The sequence below is a fragment of the Trachemys scripta genome, chromosome 21, assembly GCF_013100865.1.
Source record: "Trachemys scripta elegans isolate TJP31775 chromosome 21, CAS_Tse_1.0, whole genome shotgun sequence".
Classification (NCBI taxonomy): Eukaryota; Metazoa; Chordata; order Testudines; family Emydidae; genus Trachemys; species Trachemys scripta.
In genome coordinates this window covers 5,009,794-5,023,360 of record NC_048318.1, presented here as the reverse complement: position 1 = coordinate 5,023,360, position 13,567 = coordinate 5,009,794, and the positions used below count along the sequence as shown (strand labels likewise).

Genomic DNA, 13,567 nt, shown 5'->3' with positions numbered 1-13,567 from the left:
TGTTAGCAGGCAGCAAAAGTGACATAAGGCTCTGGCCATTGAAAGATGATCGTCTCTGAAGGGCTGGCTCCTGAGTAGGGGTGTTTTGTTGGCTCCTTTCCCTCCACTGTAGGCTCCGGCATCCTAATCTGGACAATTAGATAGTGCCGACCTGGGACTTGCACAGGTTAGTTAAACCAGTACAGCTCAGCCAGGATAAGCCCTTTTGTGGATGTAAATCAGTTTAGAAATGGCTCATTTAGGCGAGTGCCGTTTCATCTAAATCAGTTTGAGTGCCTGCAGAGGGGCTTCGCAGTTAACTAAATCGCTTTAATTAAACCAGGGCAAGGTTGCAAGTTGACAGGGCCCTAAACTTCCCTGAGGTGTTTGCATAGTTTTACTGGGCACTGTCGAACTGCCATCATACTCCAATCCGAGAGGGGCTGCATTGCAGTGGTGGTGGGTGAAGTTATTCCGGTGTGTAGTGCGTTCCCCCCAATATTTGAGATGAAAGGCACTAAATAAATGTCTCTGCACAGAAAAGGACCTGCCCCCCAAAACCCCAGCTCCAGAGTGTTGCAAACTTGAAGAAAGTTCAAATTCTGCTCTGAATTTTTTGGGTCGTGCTTTTCTCTCTCATGGTCCCGCTGCAGGGCTTTTTAAATCCGTCATTCATAGCACTTGACAAGCATTTCCTAGCCCTCGCTACACCTCTCTGAAGGTAGGTGTCACCTCCATTTTACAGATGGGGGAAACTGAGGCACAGAAAGGGGAAGTGACTTACCCAAGGCCACCCAGCAAGCCTGTGGCAGAGACATGGAATAGACCCCAGGTCTCTTTACTCAAAATCCTCTTCTGTAAACCCCCCATCTATTCTGACGTCATTAATTCCGTCAGGTCTGGAAGTGTAGCCTCCTGAGGATGTTTGGTATTGTATCCCTTTGTCTCAGTGGAGGTCAAGCTATGGTACCCTGCCAAAGACAGGGATGAGTCATACTTCCAGGGATTGAAGTCCTGGACTACTGCATCTCTGTGGATAAACAGGGGACCTCATTGTCCAGGACTCTCAGTCCAATACCTCCATCCTAAAGGGGACAAGATATCTTGAGAGGTCATACCTTACTTTAGCATGGAAACTTTAAAAGAGCGGGGCCCGTCCGCTGAGAGTCTGATGACATCAGGAGAGCTGGTTGGTACTGGTCCCCAACTAGCAGTCAGAGATAGCGTATGGAGAAAAGGTGATTGGGAACCTTCTCTTGTCCAATTTGATTGCAGACCTGTAATAGAGGGGCAGGGAAGCAGAAGCCAAATTAGCCAGATGAGCTTCCACCCCTCCCCAGTGTCCCTGTTAAATTTATTTCAGACATGTTCCCTTTTATTGCCATCAGTATGGTTCCATTCAGAGTAACAAGCCCAAGGGGACGCCCTGCACTATACAAGCTGTTGGAATACAGACCAGGCCTGGACTTGAGACATTAAAGATTCCAATAATGGCTTGAGGGGATGGGACATGATGGAGGTTGGACTAAGAGAGACCTTCAGACCTTGAGTTCCTGCAGGGGCTCCAGCCTACAGGGCAGAGTTTAGCCCTGCGCACCGAGCTAGCAGGGGGAATTGGCCTGAGTGTTTCTGGCATACAGCAGAGGCTTGCCTGAGGAGTGCAGGGAGGTGTTAATATTTTGGAAATCTGTGACAGATGGCTTTGCTTTGAGTGCAGGATGCCTCAGCAACAGCTGAAGCCCTGGTGATATCACAGGAGTGCACTGCCGAGCTAGCGTATGCTGCTTCTCTAGAACCTGAGGATCTCAAAGCACTTTATAACCATGAATTAAGCCTTGCCCCAGCTCAGCATCCTTTCTGTCTTACCCATGGGGAAACTGAGGCATAGAGACGGGACATGGCTTCCCCCAAGGCCAGTGGCAGCAAGCCTGGGCAGAGATGGGAATCGAATCAAGAAATCCTGACTCCCAATCCTAGCCCGGCTCCAACCCTTAGACTTCTCTTTGAACCCATCTTTCCCTAGGAGGCTTACGGCACTGATGGGGCCACAAAGGGTCTAAACATAGCACAGATCCTTTGCTCTGAGTTAGGGGGGACATTTTTCAAACCTTTAATGTATTTATTTGGAAGAACCTCTCCCCCCCGCCCATCTCCATAAGAAAGCTGCCGCGCTCCGGAAGAAAGCCGGCTTTGTTGTTCTTTCTGCAGTGCTAAGCAATGTGGGGTGTCAGTTTCCTCTCTTGCTCCTGTTTGAAGCCCGGCTTTCATCTCCGACACAGAATATTTATTTTTCCCTGTTTGGGAAAAAGCCCTAATCCCTCCCCCCCCCCCGTCTCATCCTTATCTCCCCCCAAAATTATTTATTTTGAATGGAAAGAGCTAATGTCTGTCCCCTTTCTTTCTTTCCTGGAAAAAGGACAGTTTCTGAATAATTGCTATCAAGACGGGATACAAATCTCTCCTCTCCAGCACGCCTTCGCTCCCTTACTCCTGCCCTGCTCGGTCTTCTCCATTATGTCTCCCAGCCTCATTCCTCTACCCACTCGCCCTCTTGTCTCCATCCATCCCCATTCCTTTCTATCCATCCACATCCTCTGCTCCTTTTCCTTTCTCCTGCCCCTGTCCCAAGCTTCATCCTCTTCCTCCAGCCCCCCATTTTGGAGATCTCTAGGCTGGGTGTGTGAAGGGGCCCTAATTGGAACAGGCTGGCTCAGCTCCTGCTTCCTGCGTGGGAGGGAGAGGCTGCACTTGTGAAAACAGTTCAGAAGTGCAGACAAATTTTGCCTGATCCTGCCTCAATAAACAAGGGCTCAGCTGGGGTTATTCGCCCAAGGGTTCCTGCCCTCCTCCCGCACCCAGAGCAGGGCACCTAGGAAAGAGCAGGCTGTTCTGGGACAGGCTGGGGTGCTGCAGGTGCAAGGCTCAGACTGTGGGGAGAAGCACTGTAACATGGACTCCTGTGCGGGAGGGCATGGAGAGGGTCCTTCCATTTTAGCGCTGACAGAAGTGTGCAGCCTCCGAACTCCATTGTTCAGGCCATATGCATGGTCCAGGCAGGGCGTGCTCCATCCAGAGCCCTTGGAAACTCAGCTCTTTCAGGTCACAAAGGAATGCAGCTTTGCCTGTCCTTCATGTGAAGCTGTGGATGGGTTTGGGCCTATGTGAAGCCCACACCCAAGTGGCCTCAGCAGACACTTTGGAGAACCTTGCCTGAGTCTTGGGTTTAGGCCACCTGAACCTGTCCCTGCTTTCAGTGAGTTTTGGTGGCCCCCCACCTCTCCTTAGCAAGATCCACCCCCGCTCCCTGCCTGTGATTTACCTTCTGCTCCCCTTCCCCCATGAGGGGAACCAGCAAAGGGATGGACACCTGCGCAACAGGGGTGTGGAGAGCTCTGGGGGCAAAGCCTCCATGACTCCCAGCTGGCTGGCAGGTGAAAGCAGGTAGATGGAGAGTGAGTCTGCCCATAAGTGCAGAGGAGGGTGTGGGAGGGTGTGGCAAACCCAGCAGGGAGTGTGGCTTAGGGCTCATTGGAAAGAGGGGAGAAGGGCCTTTATGAGAGCCCAGCAGGCTGGGGTTATTCAAGGTGCCTAAGATGAGTAGATTCCTCATTACTGCCCTACAGTCTGTTCTGGAGCAGAATGCACACAGGGTGTCAGAGGTGCAGTCTGTGGAGCACAGACCAGCGCTGCAGCTAGTTCGGGGCTGTGCACTCCCTCTGCCCCCAGAGCTGCGTGTCTTTGTCCTTCGAGGAATGAGGTGCTAAGGTGGGCACTGGCGGGAATCCATCCTTTCCCTTCTGCCATGAGGCTGTTCCTCTTTGCCCTCCCCGGCCGGCCCTTTCTCTCCTCGCAGGGTGAGTTGGATGCCAGTCTCACTGCCATCCATTTCCCTGTTCCTTTCTATGTCTCCCCCACAGTCCTCTCAGCCACCGCCTGCTCCCAAGTTCTCCAGTTCCCACCTCATGGCTCACACCTTCTGCATCGTGTCAGCAGCCACGACCCTCTCTGCTCTGGGCTTCTCGGCCCTCCTGCCTTCCTCATGTCACCCCTACGCACCCTAAGCCCCTCAGGGCAGGGACAGGCTTTGCTGTCAAAGCTGGAGGAACAGGGCCTCCACTACGCTGAGTCAAGCCAAACAGCTTGTGCTGTGAAGCATCCTGGTGTCATGAGCTTGTAGCTGCCGATCCCCTCTGTTTGGCGTCGGGTGCCTGTGGAGCAGAGGGCATTGCCCTGACCGAGGGAGCTCTCAGCCTTCTGCCTGATAACCATGCAGCAGAATCCCAGGCATCTTGCTTGATTAGCCGGGGAGCATGAGGGGGCCTCAGAGTGGGGGCAGGAGGCATTTCACTTTTACCTGAGCTAACAGTGCGCTGGTTCCTGACCTCTGCATCCATCCATCAGAGGAAGGACAGGAGGGGCAGGCGCAGGGGTGGCCAGATCAGCTAGCTCCACTCTGACCCACCGGACACCCATTTGTGTGCAGGCTACTGTTTAAAGTAGCAGGGGCTGGACAAGGACACACTGGTGCTTTCGGTGGGAAAGAAAATGAGCTGCTAATGGGAGTTTTCCAGGGGCATTGACTCCGTGGTGTGGAAGCTTGGGATAAAAATGACTCTGCTCTCCCTACACAGCCTAAATGTTATTTATTTTGCTTAAACAACCAGATGCTAGTGCCTTGACATCAGCTGGAGGCACTTGCATTTTGAGGTCAAATTCCCTAAAGTTTGTAAGTTTTCAAACTCTTTTTTTTTTTTTTTTAAATGCGAATAAATAGTTTATGAATGCGAAGCTGGTTCGGGACAGCATGTGCTCGTAGCTGGGGGGTGAACTCTGGGACACCCTGCCTCTTTGCTTGTTTGCTGTCTTAATCTCTCCAGCCCTGCTTTCGTAAAAGGTATTTAGATGCCTAATGCCCATTGGTTTCAGTAGGCGTCAGGCACCTGAAAAATCAGACTCTCTGTCTTTTTGTTTTGTGTATGTACCGCACAGTGGGGTCCTGGTACATGACTGGGTTCCTAGTGCTACTGTAATACACCTAATAAACAATGTACAGCGCCCAACGGTCCCTGGTTGGGTCTCGTAGGTGCTACCGCCGTACAAATAATTGGTAATAATAAAAACTGCCCCTGGATTTTGATGGGGCCCATGTAACTGTTGCTGCTGCTAGAGCTGTTCGTCCCAGGATCTCCAGTCAGGGCAAGTTTTTCCAGTACCTGGTGATTTAGGGAGCTCTGAGATGCCTGAAAGAGACTGGATTGGCCCTGGATGAGGGCGTGGGCTTGGCCCTTTCTGAAAATCAGGTCCATTTAAAGAGCCTGAAGCTTGTCCCTTGTCAAGCCCAAATCCCTTGTCACTCTGGAAAACCTTGGCCTCGTGAATCAATCCTCATAACGACCCACGTGAGGTGCTTAAACATTACCTGTCCCCTTTTCATACATGTGGCAACTAAGCCACAGAAGAAAATAGCCTGATTTTCAGAGCAACAACTCCCATTGGCCGTTTGAAATCAGGCCATACAACCTTGTCTGTCATGATGCTGATCCTATACCTTAGACATCAAGGAGAGTTTTGTCATTGATTTCAGCAGGAGCAGGATGAAGTATATTTCGCCAACAGTACAACTCCAGCAGTGGTAGCTACAGTAGAAGCTGTAGAGTGGACATGGTGGTAAAATCCCCTGGGTCCTGTCTGCCCGAGAGCTTCCACTTTTGTTAAATATTTTTAGTGCAGTTGTAACGCCGACAGACCCTGGTCGTCGGCGGGCGGGATTGAACCGGGGTCTTCTGGAGCTTAGTGCATGAGCCTCTACCCTATGAGCTAAAAGCCAACTGGCTGTTAGCTAAGGCTGCAGAGCAGACTCATTCCCACTAGATGGGACAGAACACCACACCCAAGAGGTGTGTAGGTTACCCAGTAATGCCAGAGGGTCCCATACAGGATCAGGACCCCATTGTGCTAGGTGCTGTACAAACATATCAAACACATTGTTCCAGTGTGCCCAGATTCCTGATGTGCTAGTCAAGCTGGCTGTTATAAATGAGCTGGTTTCTTATAGGCATCACAGCGGAGCTGGGTCTTAAGGAATGAGGGGTGGCCCATTATTCGTAGCACCCGTGCAGAACAACACACATTGTCCCAGCTCAGACAAGACGTTAGTAACTGGAATGAAGCCATGTAGTGAGTCAGTGCTGGGATTAGAACGCCTAATCTCCTAACCAGCATGCAGACCACTACTCTAGTCTGGTTTCTGGTGCTTTTAAATGATGCTGCAAATTCCAAGAGAAGCTTAGGAGAAAAAAACGAGTTTGACCTGGTTTAACACCCTCTGTCCCTAGAGAAATCCTTTCCAAGCCCTTGTTGTGGGTGTGTGTGTATGTGTTGAGGACAGGGGAAGTACATAGAGGAGCACATAATATTTGGCGCAGGTTGGGTCTTGGAAACCAAGTTTAAGGTGGCAACGAAAATTGAACCAGCAGACTTTAGCCTCATCCGTCTTTGCTATAAACCTTCTTCTTCGCTCTGACCTTTGGGTGCCTGCTCTAAACCCACAGCACCCGTGACACTGCACTGAGATTGATGGGAGACAGAGCCGTTACTCCCGATTTACGCCAGGGTATGTAAGAGAAAAATCAGGCCTTAGCATTCTGAGTTCAGTGGGGTTACATCCGTGCCTGTGAGAAGAAAATCAAGCCCGCTCTGCACTTTGGGGAAATACACACTGGTTTAAAGGGACAAAAAAATAAATTGATGGGTCGAATTTAAGTATCTCAAAACCAAGGGAGGCAGAGCTGAGATAGAGAGGGGTTTCTTCTCCAAAAAAGCCTCCAAATCAACTGTCTGGGACTAGCCCACAAATGGATGTCTCAGTCCTGCCAAGGGTTATGCATGTGTGTAACTTCACCTGGCACCATTCCCACTGCACTCAGCGCAATTACCACCGTGAGGCCTGTGGGCATTTTTGGAGGATCGGGGCCCTAATGTATGAAGTTCTAAAGAGAATTAGTTTCACTCATAGCTACAGATCCAATAGGAAAAAATACAATAGAACATGTCAGAACACACTCTGAGTCTAATGTACACCCTCCAACAAAGAAACCAGCGCCACATATTTGAAACAACAAATTTGGAAATTTAAGGTCTTGTACTTGTTTCAATGATCTAGTTTCATACAAAAGAAAATCGCCAAGAAACATTGCAAATCTCTGTTTTCCTTGCTTTAGCTTGAAAATGGGCCCACTTTTTCCTCAAATGACCCCTGGCTATGAGCCAGGCCTCAAATTTACCAAGCTTCCTTTGTGCGAAATGTTCATAGGGAATTCCTAAATTCTTGACATTTGAACGTGGGGCTGGGGACCCCACATATAAACAACTTTGCAGATGCTAATTTGCCTGTAATAAAATGGTGACAATATTTACAAACAGTTTCCCAATTTTGCACCTCTAAACGTCCCCTCCTCCTCCCAGTACGTTGCCTGAAGAGTTCTGCCTTGCACATGTGTACGTGGTTGATTCAGTGGGAAACAAGGCTAGAGAAGTTTTCTTAGGTTAATCCTGAATCATCATACTGAGAGAGAGAGCATTGAGCTGCAGTGTAACCAGCCTGCTAAAGGCAGGGGACAATGTATGCCTGTGCGGTCCCCTGTAACCGCAGAGTACAGAAAGCGAAGCCTTAAAAAGTAACATGATAAAGAAGGGAAAGGTGTATTGATCCATTTTCACTCAGCATGATCTCAAAGCAGAAGATGGATAGTAGAGATATCTAGGGTTCCTGCTCATTCCTTCAAGCCTTCTCTAATAAACCCAGTAAATAACTGAATGCAGCATTTGAATCTGTTGTTTTCTAAGGTCCTGATTCTCCTATCACAGCAAAATAACTCCTTGATTTACACCGTGGCATGAGTGAGCAGAGAATCAGGCCATGAATTTTGAATGGAGTGTGTGTGTGGGGGGGAGGAGGCGGGGGGGATGTATCTGTAGCAGTTTAAAAGCTACTAAGCATGGAATTCTGTCATTCGCAATAGATGAATGGCAGGGTGACTGGTTGGAGTGATTCATAGGGAAGGGCGTTAAAAAGCAAGAAATTTGATTTAGCATCTCTGACTCTTCTATTAGAGCCAGCTGCCCATCGTGCACATGGTGACAAAAGGCAGAAGGTGCAAGGGTGGAGACAGTGAAACAGTTCGGTTTGGTTTGTGATGGGACTGCGTTTAGACCAAGCTGTGTGTCTGAATCCAGGAAAGGGATGTGGATTTTGCATCCTCACTCTGAACAGCACAGCTGAATATGTGGGTCGTGGGCAGATCCAGTCTCTATGCAGGGATGTGGGCTCAAAGGTGGCACTTCAGCCCTCAACCTGCAATAGGATCTGCTAATATGGACCTCTGTGGAGTTCAAAGGGCTTCCCCATAAGCACAGGGCGTCTGAACTAGAGGATCCCATTGAAGTATCAGCCCTTTAAATAGTGCCTGTAAAAAGTATGCCTGTGCCCATCTCCATGTGTAAACCCTCCTGCATGTGCAAATACTGTAGCAAGGCACTTGTGAAGTTGATTGATTTGTGCATGCAGAGATGGGGATTTGAGCATGCAGATATAGCCAGCGCAATTTTATGATAATGAGGCCACTTGATATATTTCTGTGGACATGCTTTTATTTTTAGAATTAAAGTCTCAGTCAAAGATGGGTGGTTGGCAGTCTGGGATGGTCATGGACTATTCAGAACCTTTCTGTGCGTAGGTCACCAGTTGAAATCCAGCCCAACTCTTTGAGGACTGGAGGTTGTTACCCCCCGATGACTGGCCTGTTTGAAATGAGTTTCCAGCATTCAGACAAGTTCTTACTGTCTTTATTCCAAAAACACCCCCCACCACAACTGGCTCTCATTGGGCAGTCTCTGCAGAGGGACCAAAGACTGAATTAACCAGGAGGGCTGAGTTCCCCTATCTGCCCTCGAAAGGGTCCCTGCAGGTCAGGAATGGAGCAGGAAGCTTGCTTGGCTGATGCTAGTCTGCATCTGCTCTGTGGATGAATAGGGGACTTCAGGTCTGCAGAGCCGTCTAGACTTTTCGCTAGCCTTGAGCTAGCCTGGACACAGCACTTAGCACATGCTTAACTCCCATGGAAGTCAGGGGGACTTCAGCACATGCTGAAAGTGAAGTCCATTGCTGACCTGGGGCCTAAATTCTCACACGTTTTGAGAGGGTAATAAGGCCTGTGGCACACAACAGGCACAGCTGCGGCCGCACTGCTGTGAGGTCTCTAGTGTAGTCGCTCTAACCTGATGGGAGAGAGCTCTCCCGTCAACTTAATTAATCCACCTCCAATGAGCAGCAGTAGCCATAGGTGCCGAATCCGTGGATGCTCCAGGGCTGGAGCACCCACAGGGAAAAATTAGTGGGTGCTCTGAACCCACCGGCAGCCAAGCTCCCCTCCCAACCCCACCTCACCGCTGCCTCCGCCTCCTCCCCTGAGCGCGCCTCGTCCCTGCTCCTCCATCTACCTCCCGGCGCTGACATAGCAAGCTCCAGGAGGGAGGGGGGAGGAGCGGGAACATGGTGCACTCAGGGGAAGTTGCTGGGCCAAGGGCGGGGAGGGGGAGGAGTTGGGGCGGGGACATTGGGGAAGCAGGGCCGGCTTTAGGAAGTGTGGGGCCCAATTCGAACATTTTCAACAGGGCTCCGGCAGGGATGACTTAAAAAAAAAAAGTAAAAAAAAGCCTTTCATTTCTTAGCAACCGGTTCCCTATAAAAAGTTCTGATTTAAGGGCTGTGCCACAGTATGTATTTTTTGTACCAATAGGGTTACCATACGTCCGTATTTTCCCAGGAGGAATTTTTAAATTTTAAAAATTTAAAAATTCCTCCCGGATGGTGATTTAAGAACCAGAAAGCCTGACATGTCCGGGAAAATACGGATGTATGTTAACCCTACCTAAAGTCCTTTTTAAAAAAGATGGGCCTGAACTAGGAATGAGCTCTGTTTCACATGTGTGGGTCCCCACCACTCCCTGGGGGTGTGCTAGGGTGACCAGATGTCCCGATTTTATAGAGACAGTCCCGATTTTGGGGTCTTTTTCTTATATAGGCTCCTATTACCCCCACCCCATCCCAATTTTTCACACTTGCTGTCTGGTCACCCTAGGATGTGCACATGTGTGGGTCCCAGCTGCTCCCTGCCCCCCTCATTGAAGCAGGTGTGCAGGGTTACTGCCCTGGGAACTGCAGGGCACCAGTGGACATGGGGCTGGCTGGAGGCAGGGCAGGGGCTGACTGGAGGTAGGATCTGGATGCAGGCAGGGCAAGGGGTGCGGTCTGGCTGGAGACAGGGGTGTGTGGGGTGGGCTGGCTGGCTTCAGGCAGGGCCACAGGGGGGTGCGGCATGGGTTGGCAGGGCTGGAGACAGAGGAGTGTGGGACTGGCTGGCTTTAGGCAGGGGGGTGCGGCAGGGGTTGGCTGGAGACAGGGCAGAGGGTGCGGGGCTGGCTACAGGCAGTGCAGGGGGTGCAGGGCTGGTGCAGGAAGGGGTGTGTGTGAGGCTGGCTACAGGCAGGGCAGAGGGTGCAGGGCTGATGTGGGCAGGGCAGGGGGTGCAGGGCTGGTGCGGGAAGTGGTGTGTGTGGAACTGGCTGGCTTTGGGCAGGGCCGCAGTGGGGGTGCGGCAGGGGTTGTCTGGAGACAGGGCCGGGGGTGCGGCAGGGGCTGGCTGTGGGCAGTAGGGCAGGGGGTGCGGGGCTGGTGCGGGCAGGGGGTGCAGGGCTGACTGGAGACGGGCTGGCTGCGGGCAGTGCAGGGGGTGCGGAGCTGGCTGGAGACAGGGGCTGGTGCAGACCGGGCAGGAGGTGCGGAGCTGGTGTGGGCAGAGGGTGCGGGTACAGCCCACCCTGTACGGTAAGTGCCCCCTCCCCCTTCCCCTCCTCCCCCCCCCCGGGGTAGCAGCAGCAGCCCGGGACACGGGGGCTATTTAAAGGGCCCGGGGTTCCCCTGCTTCCACTGCCCCAGCCGTGGGAGCCCTGGGGAAGCGGTGGGGCTCCAGTGGCTATTTAAAGGGCTGGGGTGGTAGAAGCAACGGGAGCCCTGGACTTTTTAAATAGCCCCTAGAGCCCCGCAGCCCTACCCCAGGGCTCCAGCAGTGGGGCTCTGGTGGCAATTTAAAGGGCCTGGGGCTCCAGCCCCTGCTGGGATCCCCAGGCCCTTTAAATTGCCCTCTGGGGAAGCCGGGCCACCCGGGTACAGCACACCAGCTCTTGCCGGTACACCGTACCGGGGCTTGGGTGCGGGGCCCTCTTAGGGGTGGGGCCCAATTCAGGGGAATTGGGTGAATTGGCCTAAAGCCGGCCCTGTGGGGAAGGGGTTGGAATGGGGGCAGGGGCGGTGGAGTCTGGGCGGAGCCGGGGGCAGAGGGAGGTCAGCACCCACCGGCGTGAGTAGAAGTCGGTGCCTATGTTGGTGGGAGAAGCTCTGCCGATATAGCGCTGTCCACACTGGTGCTTAGGTCGGTGTAACTTGTGTTGACATAAGTTCTACTGACATAAGTGGTAGTGTAGACATGGCCTCAATAGAGCTGGCTGGGATTTCAACGAGAGCTAAAATTTTTAGTTTTTGGCAACCAGAGCCAGAAATTCATTTAAAAAAAAATCCATTTTTTTGACAGAAATGGATTTTTTTGTTGTGAAAATTTCCCTTTTATTGAAAAACTTTTTGTCGTTCAAACAAAAACGTTTAGATGAACTCCCGCATCTGCCACTGACCTTAAGCAAGTCATGTCACCACTCTGTACCTCAGTTTCCCCATTTGTAAAATCTACCTGACCTGCTTCTATAAAGTGCTTTGAGACCTACATGCTACAGCAGGGTTAAGGGCTTGGTGACGATTATTTTATGATGACTTTCTTCTGCAGTAACATTATATTTCAAGAGTGTGTTTGAAAAATGAGCACTTCAAGGGTCAGATCTCTAATTGGGAGGATAGGGATTTTTGAACAAATATATATACACCTCTACCCCGATATAACGCGACCCGATATAACGTGATAAAGCAGTGCTCCGGGGGCGGGGCTGCGCACTCCAGCGGATCAAAGCAAGTTCAATATATAACACGGTTTCACCTATAACGCGATAAGATTTTTTGGCTCCCGAGGACAGCCTTATATCGGGGTAGAGGTGTATATATATTTTATTGCAGCCACCCTGAAAACTGAAGTGGTTCTTGCCATAAAAATGCTTCTCACCAGGATTTACTCCAAGGTCCAAATTTCTGGGCTGACGTCATTGGGTCTGGTGGGGGTGGCCATGCATTGCTCAGTGACTGACTCAGCAATTGCTTCACTGTATGGATTGTGCGTTATGTAACTCTGTGTTAATCCGGGATTTTCCAGCTCTTTGTTCACCTCCTTCCTTGAACGGCTTTTCTGCTGGGTTTTCGTCACGCTGCATCTTGTTACAAAGGGACTTTTTCCAAGATTCCCTGTGCTTCCACCTCCTCCTCTCTCTCTCTTTCTCTAGGATCTGTGGCTGGGAACCAAGTGTTGGGCATGGGGCAAACCAACTCAGGGGAAGTAATACTCCCCCCTCCGCCCCCACACACCCTTCAGTTTTCACCTAATCAAAACCTTTTGGGGCACTTTGAAGTGTTCAGCCAACTCTATTTTCCCCTTTTTCATGCTACCGGGTTCCACAGGGGGCTTGTGAGGCTTAACTGATTGATGGCTACTATACAACCAAAGCGTTTCACAGACAGCAGCTCATTCTGTGATGGCTCAATCATGGCCAGCCCTTAGACCTTGTGGAGTGATGTTATACTACATAAAACCTGTAAATCAGAGAGCCAGAGTGGGCGTGTCTGCGTCTATCATCCTCGAGATTCCCCTTTGCATGTGCGCCAATGGAATTCTATCTCAGCTACACCACATCAGAATATTACAGTACTATGTAAAGACCCCGGTCCAGCAAAGCACTGAAGCACATGTCTCTTTTAAGGATCTGAACAATCTGGTTGTAATCAATAGGACTATTCATGTGGGAAACCTACAGTTTCTACTGACTTCAATGGGATGTGCTGGCGCTCAGCATCTTTCAGGATCAAGCCCTAAAGGAATTTCCCAAAGCTGAGTGAAGTCAATGGGAGACTTAGCATTGATTTCAATGGGCTTTGGAGCAGACCCTAGAGGTCTTTTAAAAATCATGTGTAGTAAACAATTTTAAGGTATAATTATAGTGTAGATAATAGATTTGTGGTTTTCTGTTTAAAAAACACTAAGGTCTGACTTTCCCCCATCTTAATAATAATAAATCTAGCTCTTGCCTAGCGCTTTTCACCAGTAGATCTCGAAGCACTTCGCAAAGAAAGTCAGTATCATGATGTGTTTTTGCATTGGTATAACTCCATTGACGTCAGTGAAGGAGATTCTCCTGATTTACACCAGGATAACTGAAAAGAGAATGGTTTCAGAGTAACAGCCGTGTTAGTCTGTATCCGCAAAAAGAAGAACAGGAGTACTTGTGGCACCTTAGAGACTAACAAATTTATTAGAGCATAAGCTTTCGTGGACTACAGCCCACTTCTTTGGATGCATATAGAATGGAACATATATTG

The 13,567-nt window shown here is 50.4% G+C and overlaps 1 protein-coding gene across 5 annotated transcripts in view; it reads left to right on the top strand.

Moving 5' to 3' along the window:
• The window catches only part of ETS1 (ETS proto-oncogene 1, transcription factor), a 122,822-nt gene that overhangs the window by 72,538 nt on the left and 36,717 nt on the right, over window positions 1–13,567 (top strand). The gene's annotated exons all lie outside the window — the stretch shown is intronic.